The sequence below is a fragment of the Triticum aestivum genome, chromosome 6A (assembly GCF_018294505.1).
Source record: "Triticum aestivum cultivar Chinese Spring chromosome 6A, IWGSC CS RefSeq v2.1, whole genome shotgun sequence".
NCBI lineage: Eukaryota > Viridiplantae > Streptophyta > Magnoliopsida > Poales > Poaceae > Triticum > Triticum aestivum.
The window spans coordinates 117,306,802-117,323,773 of NC_057809.1; positions in this window are offsets into that span (position 1 = coordinate 117,306,802).

Genomic DNA, 16,972 nt, shown 5'->3' on the forward strand with positions numbered 1-16,972 from the left:
ACCCGACTGTTGTGTGAAGCCGCGGACCACCCATCGAGTTTGTACCGCGCCAGAGTGCTATCGGGATGGAGCTTATGGTGGAATATCCACTTGCCGGTCACCACGTTAACACGCACTATAGAGATGGGGAGGGCGGACATCATTATTACATGTGGTAAGAAAATCTAAAGAAAAACGGGAAAAGGTAGAAGAACTAGGGTGTCCAAGCCACCTATGCCATATATCGGACGTGGAGATGATGAATGCTTGTGTGGTGGTGGCACCTTTATTTCCAGAGAAGGGGTACCGATCGCCATCACCGTTGACCCTCAGGAGCACCTCCTTGGTGGCTAGATCCTTCACGGAAAACCCAAGGGGGTCAAATTCCACGGAACACAAATTATCATGAGTGAACTTACGAATGGAGATGAGATTCTTGATAATATTAGGAGACAAGAGGATATGGCGAAGGTAAAAGGGCTTAGGAGGGAGATGAGCAATACCAATAGCAAGCACAAGGAGGCGAGAGCCATTACCGACAATTATGTGACGAGTGTAAGGCACTAATAAGGGACGAAACGAGGACAAGGTACCTAGATCGCCGTCGACATGGGACGCATCACCTGTGTCCATAACGCGGGAAGGCAGTGCCTAGTTGGGAGCCACGTGGTACATGGCCGAAGCGTCCCAGTTGGGAGGGGCCGCGGCGTAGGGAGCGGGAGGAGGCGGCGCTGGCGGGTTGGAGAAGATCAGCGGGTAGGCCTGCGTGGGAACGCCTGGACGGGGACCAAGCACGCCCGCCGAATTCAGCGGGATCCAGGGCGCATGCGGCGGAGGGAAGGGCGCCCCGACGGGCGCGAAGTAGCCCAGCCACGGGGTAGCACCCACACCGCGACTAGGAGGAGCGTCGCCACGGCCACACCCACGGCCGCCGCGCCCACGGTTCGCCCCGAGCTGTTCGCCGCGCCCGCCCCCGCCGTTGGGAGCCCGATCGCTGCGGTCACCTCCATGATCACCGCGGTCGCCGCCACGTGCACCGCCCCGATCTCTAGTGCCGCGCTCGTCGTTCTGGACAGCAAGCACCTGGGAGCTCTTGCCGCGCGTATGCTTGTCCATAGAGAGCTCAGCGAGGACGAGGCACGAGCACGCTTGCTGGAAGAAGGGGAGAGCGACCGCGACCTGGATGATGGCAGCCTGCATGGCGAACTTGGGTCCCAGCCCGTCCATCATTTGCAAGGTCATAGTGCGGTCCGTTACCGGTTCACGGACGTCGGCGAGGGCGGCGGCAGTAGTCGTTGACGCTGAGGTCGCCGCGCACCATCGCCCAGAACTCCTGGCCGAGATGCATCACGCGCTCGGCCTCGTTGGCGAGGAAGTACTCGTGGATCCTTGTCCATATGGTGAGGGAGGTGGAGCCAATTGGAGCGACGATGTCAAGGAGATCCTCCTCGATGGTGGTGAAGAACCAGAGGACGACGGTGTTGTCGTCATCTCGCCACGCCTGGTTAGCTAGCCGGCGGGCCGAACCCTCCCGCACGTGTTCCTCTGCATGGTAGCGCGCTAGGAGGAGGGTGACATAGTTTCGCCAGCGCTGGAAGTTAGTGCCATCCAGGGCGAGCTTGAAGTCGATGACGCCGGAGATGCTGGCTGGCAGGGATGGAGATGAGCCGGAGGAGGAAGAAGGCGAAGTGGGATTGGGTGGGAGGGTAGTAAGAGGCAGAGCGGAGGAGGGGTTCTCGGTGGAGAGCGGAGCGCGAGGGCACGCTTCAGTGCTTGCGTCGGTAGGAAGATCCGCAGCAGTGGCGGCGGCCGCGGCGGCATCGAGAGAGTCGGCATCGGCCTTGGGAGAAGGAGGAGGGGAAACCATCACTCTGATTACCAAACTGAGCGGTGAACTCTCACCCTGTATTGCCATAACTGAGTGTTGTTACATATAGATCGAGAGCCCTACATGCAGGGCATGTCTCGTGGAGGTAGCGATGGACTAGGAGAGTCCTGAAGACTAGGCCTACCTAGTTACAACAGACTAATAGATAAACATCAATTGCTAGTGTACATGTACAATGAACATGACAGGTCAACATCATATACAATATGTTTTCTCTAGAAACAACAGGGCTCTGCTACATATTTTTATGAGTGAATTTCACATTTTATCATGTAGTTGTACATTTGTGACACATAGTACCCCATTTAGTGGAACTTCTATCAAAATATTAGATTTTGGATGCGTTTAACTTGGTTTTACCCGGTTTTGCATTTTTCCTTGTTTATGTTAGATAGGATTGGCATGTTGCATCAATGATTCGTAAAAGAATATGTAAAGATCAGAGGGCATCATTGACGATCATGTCCAGGTTTCTCTTGTCCATCTGTTCCATTCCTCGTCGTCGTCCACATATTTTCGAACCCCGGACGTCACCTCTCACACCTTACCTGATGGATATGCATCAGAAAATGAGGGTCCAAAGCTTCCAAAAAGGATATTCTAGGCGAATTTTCACTCGATGGGGTAATTAATGTCATGAATGTACAACTAAGTGGTAAAAAGTGGAATTCACTCTATTTTTATTGGTTTTTAAATAAATAGTACAGAGTAATAGCTTGCAAACCAAAAAAGAAACCCCGATACAACAAATAAGAAAAGGAAGAAGAGTAGAAGAATGGTCTAAGCTTAGACAAATAAAGAAAACATACAACATATTACAAGCAGCCTTAGTGAAAAAGCCTGCACCCAATCCTGAAAACCATTCTAATCGTTTCTTTGCACTCTGAATGTGATCCACTTAAGCTCTTCTTTAAATTTCCCCCTGCAATTATACACGCTTGGGGGGATTCTCTTGAAAATGAAGTCATTTCTTGTGGTCCAAATAAGCCATGAAACGAGCATGATGATCTCTAAGGAGGAAGGAATATTTAACAATTGTTTCACAACGTTTTCCTCCTCTTGTATGCCCAAGTCGACAGGTGTCCAAGCGGGAAAACTATAGCATCGTCATTGTTGTGCAAAGGAACAATGCAGCAAGAGATGACCCCTTGTTTCTAACACCTGCATGTTATAGATAACACAAGTGTAATCCAGAATGAAAAGGTTCTTACATTGCAAAAGTGCCGGAGTATTCAATCTATTGGTTGATCAGAAGCCAGGAAAAAAAATCTTATTAGCAACATGTCTTCTAGAGCCATCTCAAAACTGGCAATATTTCCGGTGCAGGAGAAAACAACTTATATACCTAAGAGACCTTATACTTATTAGAGCCAAAAGGTAGTTGCTATTGGTCATAATCTGGAGTGAGAATTAGGTCATGTGAGAGCTGATCCAACTCTTGGAATTGCACGTAAGCCTCTTCAGGCAGTGGCAAGTGAAAAAGTTTGGCTAAGTCATCTCATTGCCACAATTCAAAGACGGAGAGATGTTGATTTGTAGCAAAGGGTTGCAAATGAGGCCATAGTGCAACCTTAGGTATTCCATTCCAAGCATCTGACCAAAAATCAAAAGCTTGCCCATTGTTTAAGATGCTAACTGCATGCTCCTTATAAATTGGGAGAAGTTTCAAGCAATCTCTCCACCGAGCTACTAGTCAGGGGAATAGCTGGAGTAGCATGTTGGTGATATAAATAGTTCCCACACAAAGTTGACCCATGGAATGTCACAGTGATTCAATAATCTATGGAATATTTTTATAAGCACGCAAGTACTTTAAGTAGAGAGATTTAGGATACCAAGCCCTCCTCTATCCTTTGGTCTACATATTAATTCCCAAGCTACCAAAGGAGGGTTCTTTTCCAAGTCTTTGCCTCTCCAAAAAAGATGTCTCCTATACTTGTCAATTTTCTTAATTATAACTTTATAAAGGATAATACATCTCATAATAAATGTGGGTAAAGAGGATAAAAACGCATTAACCATTAGTATCTCCCATCATAGCTCAGAAATTGAGAGCATGCATTGAGTCTCTTCTGAATTCTTTCAGTGATGTACATGAAGAATTCCATCTTTGGCTTAGTGAAACTGAGTGGAGTGCCCAAATAAATAAATGGGAAGGTGCCAATGGTACATCCCAAGAGGTTGGACAGTTGATGCAAAGTGTCCTCGGAGATATTAATTTGTAGGATGCTGGACTTATCATAATTAACTTTTAAGCCAAAAGCCTTGGAGAAGATATTAAGCAACTGTCCATGTTATTATAGTTGCCCTAAACAAGATGGAATGATGATCAGTGTATCATCAACATATTCCAAAATAGGAAAACCAGGGCATGAAGCAAATCTGACTGGAGGCTGAATAATTCCTCTCTACATGGCATCATTTAGGGTAGGAAATTAGCTGCTAGCACAAAGATAAGGGGGGGGGAGGGGATCTCCCTACCTAAATCATCTTTTACGTTTAAAAGAGTTCCCATGTATTCCATTTAGTAAGACTGCAGAAGTAGCAGGACCGAAGATCTGCTGAATCCAGGAGCACCATTTTAAACCAAAGTCCTTTTGCTTTAATTGAGAAGGCGTTCAATTTTGTCAAATGCCTTTTCAAAGTCTAGTTTTAGCACCACTGATAACTTTTTGCTCTTATGACATTGAAAATATATATTCATAAGCCTATGTTATTAATCCTAAATAGTCCTTGATTTAAGGAACCCATACTATTTGACATGAATTAGCTATATGATGATAAATTGCAATCTATTGGCAAGAAGTTCCGTAAGCAATTTGATGGCACGACTAAGTAAAGAGATAGGTCTGTAGTCACTGACACATGAAGCACCATTTTTCTTTGGGGTGAGTGCAATAAATGAACTATTAATGATATGAGGACATATATACCCTTTATGAAATTGATGACAAAGATCATAAAAGTCTTGTTTGATAACTGGAAAACATTTTTTGGTAAAGTTTATATTAAAACTATCTGGGCCTGGAGACTTTTTTGAGCGTAAATCCTTGATAATAGCATCAATCTCTTCCTTAGAAAAAGGGGCTTCCAGGAAAGAGAGATCAAGGCTGACATCAGGCTTAAAAGCTCAGAAGGAATTACAGTATGTTTATTTCAATGTCATAGTTGACATATGTTAGAGTTTTTTTATAAATATGCTAGAATTTTAGGATGCGTGCTTGTATATTTCATTTTAATATTTCATGTTCCCCTCTCACCTTGTCTGAAAATATCCCTAAATCTTTTGACTTTTCCGTATGCCCTTTCATCTGATCTCAATAGATGATGCGTCCAAAATGTGTTAGCTCAAAATGTTTCCAAACACAATTACCAAAATATTCATCTGTGGCATGTCCAAAAGGGGTGCTAATTGCCTACGGAGAGCATGTAGCTGGCTAGTTCTAATATACACTTGTGGCATGTGCGTACGATATCATGGTGCCGACATGTCTACCAGACCTAGGAAACATGTTGTCGTGGCAATCCAAAACTGCTACGATGGTAGTGTTTTGGCCTAAAACTGACCAAAACTATTGTTATGGCAATGGTTTACTGTCGTGGTAGTAAAATTGGCCTAAAATGTATAGTAAAAAACAACTAAAAATGTACATTCACTAATTATTTATATACCAGCCATGGTACCATACTACGACATAGTTCTAGCATTATAACTAACAAACTTGAAACTTGCTCTTATTTGACTATTAACTTATAATTATTTGTTATCTCTATTGCGAACACAATGGCATACAATCCAACAAATATGAAAACATCACATAATAACATGTTATAGTTAGACTTGAAATGATACAATAACTATGTGTGACTAGTGTAGCAACAATTTGCTTGTGTCAAATCAAAAATTTGGTCTCAACACACCCAAAAAACAATTGATCACTTATTTTCAGTGATAAGGAGTTATCATTGCTTCGATCACATCTCAATGTTTCCATGTCTGCTAAAATTCCTTCCTACATAACTGCAATTTGTTTTCATCCCATAGCAAAATATTTCCATAGTACTAATAAATGTTTTTTGGACTAAAATATTTTCTAAATAAACATGAATTGTATTCCATCTATGTAAATCTTGATTCCAAAATCTAATCATTGCTGCCATCTTAATGGCTTATAGAATATTGCTTTATTTTTTTGAGGAGCTGACCGTAGAACAAAATTTTCTATGGTATTTTCATTAAATAAAGTATAGAGTGCAAAATACAGAGTATAAAATAAGCTTAACCAATCCCACTTTTTGAAACATCATGATTTACAAATGGTTATCTACCCAACTTTAATCTTGACTAATTTGGATGGCTTAGCTCCGACTTGTGCTATGTTGAGCCCTTCTTTGATTTAGAATTTCCAGCTCTAGATGTGTGCAACAACATTCCTGAAAATCTAATCGTTTCTTCCACACCAAATGCACCAGCAACCCATGATGCTAATATCAAGAGCAAGATCAGATGGAAGGATCTTAGATGTGAGCTTGATTTCATCAGATGGTGAAATGCTGCTCTGCTTATTGGGAGTGATCAAATTCCAGGAGGAGAGTGCAAAAGGACAGTCCTAGAACAAGTGCAATAGAGTTTCTTTAGTTCTGTCTGAACAAAGGGCACATTCATATGAATCTAAATGCAAGATCTTCCTGTGTAGTAAATTCCTAGTGTTGATTCTGTCCCATAGAAGGATCCAAAATAAGATTTGTGTCTGAGCATTGCTGATGCTTTCCAGAGCTTGCCAAAAATATTATGAGCTGGTGATGGGCCAGTGATGCATATGTACATCTTATTTGATGAATAGTTACCAAATTTCCAGGGATAAATCCATCTATCAGCCTGAGTGGAAATACGGGAATTGGCCAGAGTACTATTAAGCATCAGATATTGTTGGTCAGCTACCACAGATAGAGGTCTATCGAACAAGTACTACATATTCTCTAGATTTAGGGCCTGCCTGAGAGTGATGTCTTTGTTGCAGGTGAAAGAGAAAAGTTCGGGATAAATGTGTTGCAATTTGTGTTGTCCCCAATTGATACGTCTCCAACGTATCTATAATTTTTGTTATTGTTTCCTGCTATTTTATTATCAATCATGTATGCTTTATATGTCATTTTATACCTTTTGGGAACTAACCTATTGACCTAGTGCCCAGTGCCAATTGCTGTTTTCTGCCAATTTTTGGTTTTATAGAAAATCCCTACCAAATGAAGTACAAACGTGACACAACTTTTTGACAATTTTTTCTGGACCAAGAGGGACCCTAGAAGCTTTGGGGGAGTCCAAACAACAGACAAGGAGACAACAAGGAAGCCTAGCGCGCCCTGATGACCCACAAGTATAGGGGATCAATCATAGTCATTTCGATAAGTAAGAGTATCGAACCCAACGAGGAGCAGAAGAAATGATAAGCGATTTTCAGTAAGGTATTCTCTGCAAGTGCTGCAAATAATGATAACAGGTGGTTTAATTCATAATAAGTAGCAAGTAACAATAGTAACAAGAGTACAGTGATACGTATCCGTCGTATCTATAATTTTTGATTGTTCCATGCCAATATTATACAACTTTTACATACTTTTGGCAAATATTTATATGATTTATTGCACTAACCTATTGATCCGGTGCCCAGTGCCAGTTCCTCTTTTTTTTGCATCTTTTTTTGTTTCGCGGAATATCCATATCAACTGAAGTCCAAATGCAATAAAATTTTATGGAGAATTATTTTGGAATACATATGAATTTTGGGAGGTGGAATCAACGCAAACGGGGGCCCACAACCACCACAAGACACCTGGGCGCGCCAGGCAGCCGAGGCGCATGGTGGTGGGTTGTGCCCTCATAAGTCGGTTGGAGCTCTACTTGAGGTGCAAGAAAGCTTATATCTGGAAAAAATCGTGTTAAAATCTCAGCACAATCGGAGTTACAGATCTCTAGGAATATAAGGAACAGTTGTCGGCCAGATCTGGGGAATGCAGAACAAAAGATAACAGAGAGAGATATCCAATCTTGGAGGGGCGTCTGCCCCTCCGCCACCATGGATTCCATGGACCAGAGGGGAAACTCTCCTCCCATCTAGGGGGAGGCCAACGAAGAAGAAGAAGAAGGAGGGTGTGATAACCCACAAGTATAGGGGATCGCAACAGTTTTCAAGGGTAGAGTATTCAACCCAAATTTATTGATTCGACACAAGTGGAGCGAAAGAATATTCTCAAGTATTAGCAGCTGAGTTGTCAATTCGACCACACCTGGAAACTTAATATCTACAGCAAAATATTTAGTAGCAAGGTAATATGATAGTAGTGGTAACGGTAGCAAAAGTAATGTTTTTGGTATTTTGTAGTGATGATAGCAATAACAACGGAAAAGTAAATAAGCGAAGAACAATATATGGAAAGCTCATAGGCAATGGATCGGTGATGGAGAATTATGCCGGATGCGGTTCATCATGTAACTATCATAACCTAGGGTGACACAGATTCCAGTTCATCAATATAATGTAGGCATGTATTCCGAATATAGTCATACGTGCTTATGGAGAAGAACTTGCATGACATCTTTTGTCCTACCCTCCCATGGCAGCGGGGTCCTAATGGAAACTAAGGGATATTAAGGCCTCCTTTTAATAGAGTTCCGGAACAAAGCATTAGCACATAGTGAATACATGAACTCCTCAAACTATGGTCATCACCGGTAAGTATCCCGATTATTGTCACTTCGGGGTTAACGGATCATAACACATAATAGGTGACTATAGACTTGCAAGATAGGATCAAGAACTCTCATATATTGATGAAAACATAATAGGTTCAGATCTGAAATCATGGCACTCGGGCCCTAGTGACAAGCATTAAGCATAGCAAAGTCATAGCAACATCAATCTCAGAACATAGTGGATACTAGGGATCAAACCCTAACAAAACTAACTCGATTACATGATAGATCCCATCCAACCCATCACCGTCCAGCAAGCCTATGATGGAATTACTCACGCACGGCGGTGAGCATCATGAAATTGGTGATGGAGGATGGTTGATGATGACGATGGCAACGGATTCCCCTTTCCGGAGCCCCGAACGGACTCCAGATCAGCCCTGCCGAGAGGTTTTAGGGCTTGGCGGCGGCTCCGTATCGTAAAACGCGATGAATCCTTCTCTCTAATTTTTTTCTCCCTAAAACCAAATATATAGAGTTGGAGTTGAGGTCGGAGGAGCTCCAGGGGGCTCATGAGGTAGGGGGGCGCGCCCTAGGGAGGCAGGCGCGCCCCCACCCTCTTGGACAGGTGGTGGGCCCCCCGACCTTTATCTTTTGCAAGGATTTTTTATTATTTCCGAAAAGTTGTTCCATGAAGTTTGAGGTCATTCCGAGAACTTTTGTTTCTGCACATAAATAACACCATAGCAATTCTGCTGAAAGCAGCGTCAGTCCGGGTTAGTTCCATTCAAATCATGCAAATTAGAGTCCAAAACAATGGCAAAAGTGTTTGGGAAAGTAGATACGACGGAGACGTATCAACTCCCCCAAGCTTAAACCTTTGCTTGTCCTCAAGCAATTCAGTTGATAAACTGAAAGTGATAAAGAAAAACTTTTACAAACTTTGTTTGCTCTTGTTGTTGTGAATATGTAAAGCCAGCATTCGAGTTTTCAGCAAAGATTATGACTAACCACATTCACAATAACGCTTAGGTCTCAAGTTTACTCATATCAATGACATAATCAACTAGCGAGCAATAATAATAAATCTCGGATGACAACACTTCCTCAAAACAATCATAATATGATATAACAAGATGGTATCTCGCTAGCCCTTTCCGAAACCGCAAAACATAAATGCAGAGCACCTTTAAAGACCAAGGACTGACTAGACATTGTAATTCATGGTAAAAGAGATCCAGTCAAGTCATACTCAATGTAAACTAACAGTAATGAATTCAAATGACAGCGGTGCTCTCCAATTGGTGCTTTTTAATAAGAAGATGATGACTTGACATGAAAGTAAATAGATAGGCCCTTCACAGAGGGAAGCACGGATTTGTAGAGGTGCCAAAGCTCGGTTTTGAAATAGAGGTGAATAATATTTTGAGCGGTATACTTTCATTATCAACATAACAACCAAGAGATGGCGATATCTTCCATGCTACACACATTATAGGCGGTTTCCAAACAGAATGGTAAAGTTTATACCCCCCTTCCACCAACAAGCATCAATCCATGGCTTGCTTGAAACAACGAGTGCCTCCAACTAACAAGAGTCCCAGGGGGAGTTTTGTTTGCAATTATTTTGATTTAGTTTGCATAAAGCATGGGACTGGGCATCCCGGTGACCAGCCATTTTCTCGCGAGTGAGGAGCGGAGTCCACTCCTCTTGAGAATAACCCGCCTAACATGGAAGATACAGACAACCCTAGTTGATACATGAGCTATTCGAGCATACAAAACAGGATATTTATTTGAAGGTTTAGAGTTTGGCACATACAAATTTACTTGGAACGACAGGTAGATACCGTATATAGGTAGGTATGGTGGACTCATATGGAATCACTTTGGGGTTTATGGAGTTGGATGCACAAGCAGTATTCCCGCTTAGTACAGGTGAAGGCTAGCAAAAGACTGGGAAGCGACCAGCTAGAGAGCGACAACAGTCATGAACATGCATTAAAATTAATCAACACAGAATGCAAGCATGAGTAGGATATAATCCACCATGAACATACATATCGTGAAGGCTATGTTGATTTTGTTTCAACTACATGCGTGAACATGCGCCAAGTCAAGTCACTTAAATCATTCAAAGGAGGATACCACCCTATCATACCACATCACAACCATTTTAATAACATGTTGGCACGCAAGGTAAACCATCATAAGCTCCTAGATAATCAAGCATGGCACAAGAAACTATGATCTCTAGTTGTCATTGCAAACATGTTTATTCATAATAGGCTGAATCAGGAACGATGAACTAATCATATTTACAAAAACAAAAGAGGTCGAGTTCATACCAGCTTTTCTCATCTCAATAAGTTCATCATATAATCATCATTATTGCCTTTCACTTGCGCGACCGAAAGATGTGGATAATAATAATAGTGCACGTGCATTGGACTAAGCTAGAATCTGCAAGCATCCAATAAATAGGAGAAGACAAGGCAATATGGGCTCTTTTGTTAGATCAACAATAATGCATACACGAGCTACTTCAACAATTTAATTATGGTCTTCTCCTATCGACCCCCAAAGAAAAGAAAAGAAATAAAACTATTTACACGGGAAAGCTCCCAACAAGTAAAAGGAGAACATGAAATATTTTTGGGTTTTCTTTTTTTAATTACTACTACAGGCATGGAAAGTAAACTAATTAAAAGCTACAACTAGTTTTTTTGGTTTTTCTTAAGGTTAATCAAACACACAAGAAGAAAGCATAAAAAGGAAATAAACTAGCATGGATGATACAATGAAAAAGTATGAGCACCGACATCTAGCAATGAGTGTGTGAACATGAATATAATGTCGGTGAGAAATACGTACTCCCCCAAGCTTAGTCTTTTGGCCTAAGTTGGTCTATGGCCATGGCTGGCCTGGCGGATATTCATAATAATAGTTGGGGTCGTACTGCAAAGAAGAAGACTCCGATTGCCACTGGTTGGCAATCATCTCTGGATCCCACTGGTAATTATACTGTCGTGGAGGATCAACTTGTGGTTCCGGCTCTGGCTCTCTGGCTGATGTAGGGTTCCGATAGGTGTGAATAGCCTCTAACGGAACAAGGTACTGGCCTGCAGATAAATCAAACAAGGAAGGAGCAGGCAGGGTAATAGTCTCGGGATGATGTTTATCAAAGAACAATTTGTATTTAAGCTCCCCTTCCCTATTCTTAACAATAAAATCGTGTGCTACCATACTCTTATAATCTAAGTAAACACGGGGCAGCAATTTTTCTTCCTTCTCATAATGCCTAATAGGTATGTTAAAATGTGCAGCTAGGCGTGAAGCATAGATGCCTCCAATGATGGGCCCCTTGGTATGGTTCAGACTTAACCGTTTAGCAATAATACCTCCCATACTAACAGAGTTATCACTGAATAAACCGTGGAACAAAATAATAATATCAGGAACACTAAGGTTTCCATAGTTTCCGCGACCAATTAAGCAACGACTAGCAAATATTGCAAAATAGCGTAAAACAGGAAAAATGTATGCTAGTGATTTGTGCATCGGAAACCTTCCTCGTTTCCCCTACAATGATGGTATCAATAAACCCATCCACATCGCTGCGATGTGGTTCCTCTGTTGTGCCCTCGAAAGGGACCAAACAAACCCGACAAAAATCATAAAGTGACATCTCCTTATGTTCATCATATAAATAAAACTCCACCGTAGGTGGTGAGCTCCTAGAATGGAAATGAAAGTTTTGCACAAAGATATTTGTGAGTAAGAGATACTGATCGCGTTGGTCGCGGAGGAAAGTGGTGAGGCCTGCATACTCAGCCAATTCATAAAAATCTTCATAAATCCCGGATGCTCTCAAGAAATCATCGGAAGACCATTCACAAGACCGAACCTCCGCGGTGCGAGGCAGATTACATTTGGGCTTATGTGCCTTTTCCTTCGAGCTTCGGCTCGATGAGCCCCTCAAAAGTCTCTTCATTGTTTTCTGAAAAATTCTGAAATTTTTAGTAACTTCAAAATAAAAGTAAACCAAACTCAATAATATTGATAGCAACTACTCCTACAAGTGCCTAGAGCCTATATCATGCATCAAAACTACTTTTGACCATATGAATTTGACATGCAAGCTCAAGAACATGGTCACCTAGGTAGCATAAATTTGCAATGAATAAAGCACTAGAACAAAAACTAATTGGATCAATGGTACCAAGGAACAATCTCCCCAAGCAGTTTTGTGAGAGGTGCTTTGAGCAAGGAGATCGAAAATGGCAGCAAAATGAGCTTGGACTCGGGTTTGAGCTGGATATTCGTGTTTGGGGGAGGAAGGAGTGTGTGGGTGAAAGAATAAATGGAGGAGAGCCACCATGGGCCCACGAGGTAGGGGGGCGCGCCCAGTGGGTAGGGCGCGCCCTCCACCCTCGTGGCCAGGTGGATGACCCCCCTGTTGTGTTCTCAGTGCCAAATATTCTCAAATATTCTAGAGAAAATCATATTTAAATTTCAGGGCATTCGGAGAACTTTTATTTTCGGGGTATTTTTATATTGCACGGATAATCGGATAACAGACAGAAAATACTATTTATATTTTATTTAATATAAATAACAGAAAGTAAGAGGAGGGTACAGCAGGTTGTTTTTTCTAGTTTCATCCATCTCATACTCATCAAAAGGAATCCACTAGCAAGGTTGATCAAGTCTTGTTAAGGAACTCATTCCGAATAACATGGATCCCGAGAAATTTCGAATAACACTATGTTACCTCAACGGGGATATGCACATCCCCAATAATAAGAATATCATATTTCTTCTTGACAGTAGGAAGAGGAAATTCAAAATCTCCAAATATAATCGATGGGATTTTCCAATAGAGTTGATACTATGAACTTGAGGTTGTTTCCTCGGAAAGTGTACCGTATGCTCATTACCATTAACATGAAAAGTGACATTGCCTTTATTGCAATCAATAACAGCCCCTGCAATATTCAAAAAGGGTCTTCCAAGAATAATAGACATACTATCGTCCTCGGGAATATCAAGAATAACAAAGTCCGTTAAAATAGTAACGTTTGCTACCACAACAGGCACATCCTTAGAAATACCGACAGGTATAGGAGTTGATTTATCAGCCATTTGCAAAGATATTTTAGTAGGTGTCAACTTATTCAAATCAAGTCTACGATATAAAGAGAGAGGCATAACACTAACACTGGCTCCAAGATCACATAAAGCAGTTTTAACATAGTTTCTTTTAATGGAGCATGGTATAGTAGGTACTCCTGGATCTCCAAGTTTCTTCGGTATTCCATCCTTAAAAGTATAATTAGCAAGCATGGTGGAAATTTCAGCTTCCGGTATCTTTCTTTTATTAGTAACAATTTCTTTCATGTACTTAGCATAAGGATTCATTTTAAGCATATCAGTTAATCGCATATGCAAAAAGATATGTCAATCATTTCAGGAAAGCGCTCAAAACCCTCAAAATCCTCATCATCCTTTTTCTTGGATGGTTTGGGAGGAAAAGGCATGGGTTTCTAAACCCAAGGCTCTCTTTCCTTACCATGTTTCCTAGCAACAAAGTCTTTCTTATCATAACATTGATTCTTTGATTGTGGGTTATCAAGATCAGCAGCAGGTTCAATTTCTATATCATTATCATTACTAGGTTGGGCATCATCATGAACATTATTATTGACATTATCACTAGTTTCAGGTTCATTACCAGATTGTGTTTCAGCATCAGAGACAAAAATATCATTTGGATTCTCAGGTGTTTCAATAACAGGTTCACTAGAAGCATGCAAGGTCCTATCATTTTTCTTTTTCTTCCTTTTAGAAGGACTAGGTGCATCTATATTACTTCTCTGAGAATCTTGCTCAATTCTCTTAGGATGATCTTCAGGATACAATGGTTCCTGAGTCATTTTACCACCTCTAGTCATAACTCTAACATCATTATCATTATTCTTTCTATTCAATTCATTGAGAAAATCATTTTGAGCTTTAAGTACTTGTTCTACTTGAGTGGTAACCATAGAAGCATGTTTACTAATAAGTTTAAGTTCACCTTTGACATTAGCCATATAATAACCCAAGTGTTCAAGCATATTTGAATTGTATTTCAATTGTCTACCAAAATAAGCATTGAAGTCTTCTTGCTTAGCCATAAATTTATCAAACTCATCTAAGCATGGGCTAGCAAACTTAGTAAATGGGATTTCAGCTTTATCATATCTATAGAGAGAATTTACCTTTACTACCTGTGTCGGGTTATCAAGACCATGAGTTTCTTCAATAAGTAATGGATTAAGATCATATGTTTCTTCAACAGGAGGTAAATTAAGACCGTGTATTTCTTCAATAGGAGGTAAATTCTTAACATCTTCAGCTTTAATACCTTTTTTTCATAGATTTCTTTGCCTCTTGCATATCTTCAGGACTGAGAAATAGAATACCCCTCTTCTTCGGAGTTGGTTTAGGAATAGGCTTAGGAGCTGGCTCAGGAAGTGTCCAATTATTTTCATTTGTCAACATATTATTCAATAGAATTTCAGCTTCATCCGGTGTCCTTTCCTTGAAAACAGAACCAACATAACTATCCAGGTAATCTCTGGAGGCATCGGTTAGTCCATTATAAAAGATATCAAGTATTTCATTTTTCTTAAGAGGATGATCAGGCAAAGCATTAAGTAACTTGAGAAGCCTCCCCCAAGCTCGTGGGAGACTCTCTTCTTCAATTTGCACAAAATTATAGATATCCCTTAAAGCAGCTTGTTTCTTATGAGTAGGGAAATATTTAGCAGAGAAGTAATAAATCATATCCTGGGGACTACGCACACAACCAGGATCAAGAGAATTAAACCATATCTTAGCATCACCCTTTAATGAGAACGGAAATATTTTAAGGATATAAAAGTAACGAGTTCTCTCATCAGTAGTGAACAGGGTGGCTATATCATTTAATTTAGTAAGATGTGCCACAACAGTTTCAGATTCATATCCATGAAAAGGATCAGATTCAACCAAAGTAATTATATCAGGATCAACAAATAATTCATAATCCTTATCAGTAATAAAGATAGGTGAAGTAGCAAAAGCAGGGTCACATTTCATTCTAGCATTAAGAGATTGCTGCTTCCATTTAGCTACTAACCTCTTGAGCTCGTATCTATCTTTGCAAGCTAAAATAGCTAAAGAAGCTTCTTTATCAAAAACATAACCCTTAGGAATAACAGGTGAGTCTTCATCATCACTTTCATCAATATTATCAGATTCAATATTTTCATTCTCTCTAACTCTAGCAAGTTGTTCATCAAGAAATTCACTAAGTGGCACAGTAGTATCAAGCATAGTAGTTTCATCATAAGTATCATGTATAGCAAAAGTGGCATCATCAATAACATGCGACATATCAGAACGAATAGCAGAAACATGTTTAGGTGTCGCGAGCTTACTCAAAACAGAAGGTGAATCAAGTGCAGAGCTAGATGGAAGTTCCTTACCTCCCCTCGTAGTTGAGGGATAAATCTTGGTTCTTGGATCTTTCAAGTTCTTCATAATGATAAGCAGATATAAATCCCAAGTGGCTCAAAGAATAGAGCTATGCTCCCCGGCAACGGCGCCCAAAAATAGTCTTCATAACCCACAAGTATAGGGGGTCACAACAGTTTTCGAGGGTAGAGTATTCAACCCAAATTTATTGATTCGGCACAATGGGAGCCAAAGAATATTCTCAAGTATTAGCAGCTGAGTTGTCAATTCAACCACACCTGGAAACTTAATATCTGTAGCAAAATATTTAGTAGCAAGGTAATATGATAGTAGTGGTAACGGTAGGAAAAGTAATGTTTTTGGTATTTTGTAGTGATGATAGCAATAACAACGGAAAAGTAAATAAGAGAACAATATATTGAAAGCTCGTAGGCAATGGATCGGTGATGGAGAATTATGCCGGATGCGGTTCATCATGTAACAATCATAACCTAGGGTGACACAGAACTAGCTCCAGTTCATCAATATAATGTAGGCATGTATTCCGAATATAGTCATACGTGCTTATGGAGAAGAACTTGCATGACATCTTTTGTCCTACCCTCCCGTGGCAGCGGGGTACTAATGGAAACTAAGGGATATTAAGGCCTCCTTTTAATAGAGTATCGGAACAAAGAATTAGCACATAGTGAATACATGAACTCCTCAAACTATGGTCATCACCGGTAAGTATCCCGATTATTGTCACTTCGGGGTTAATGGATCATAACACATAATAGGTGACTATAGACTTGCAAGATAGGATCAAGAACTCTCATATATTGATGAAAACATAATAGGTTCAGATCTGAAATCATGGCACTCGGGCCTTAGTGACAAGCATTAAGCATAGCAAAGTCATAGCAACA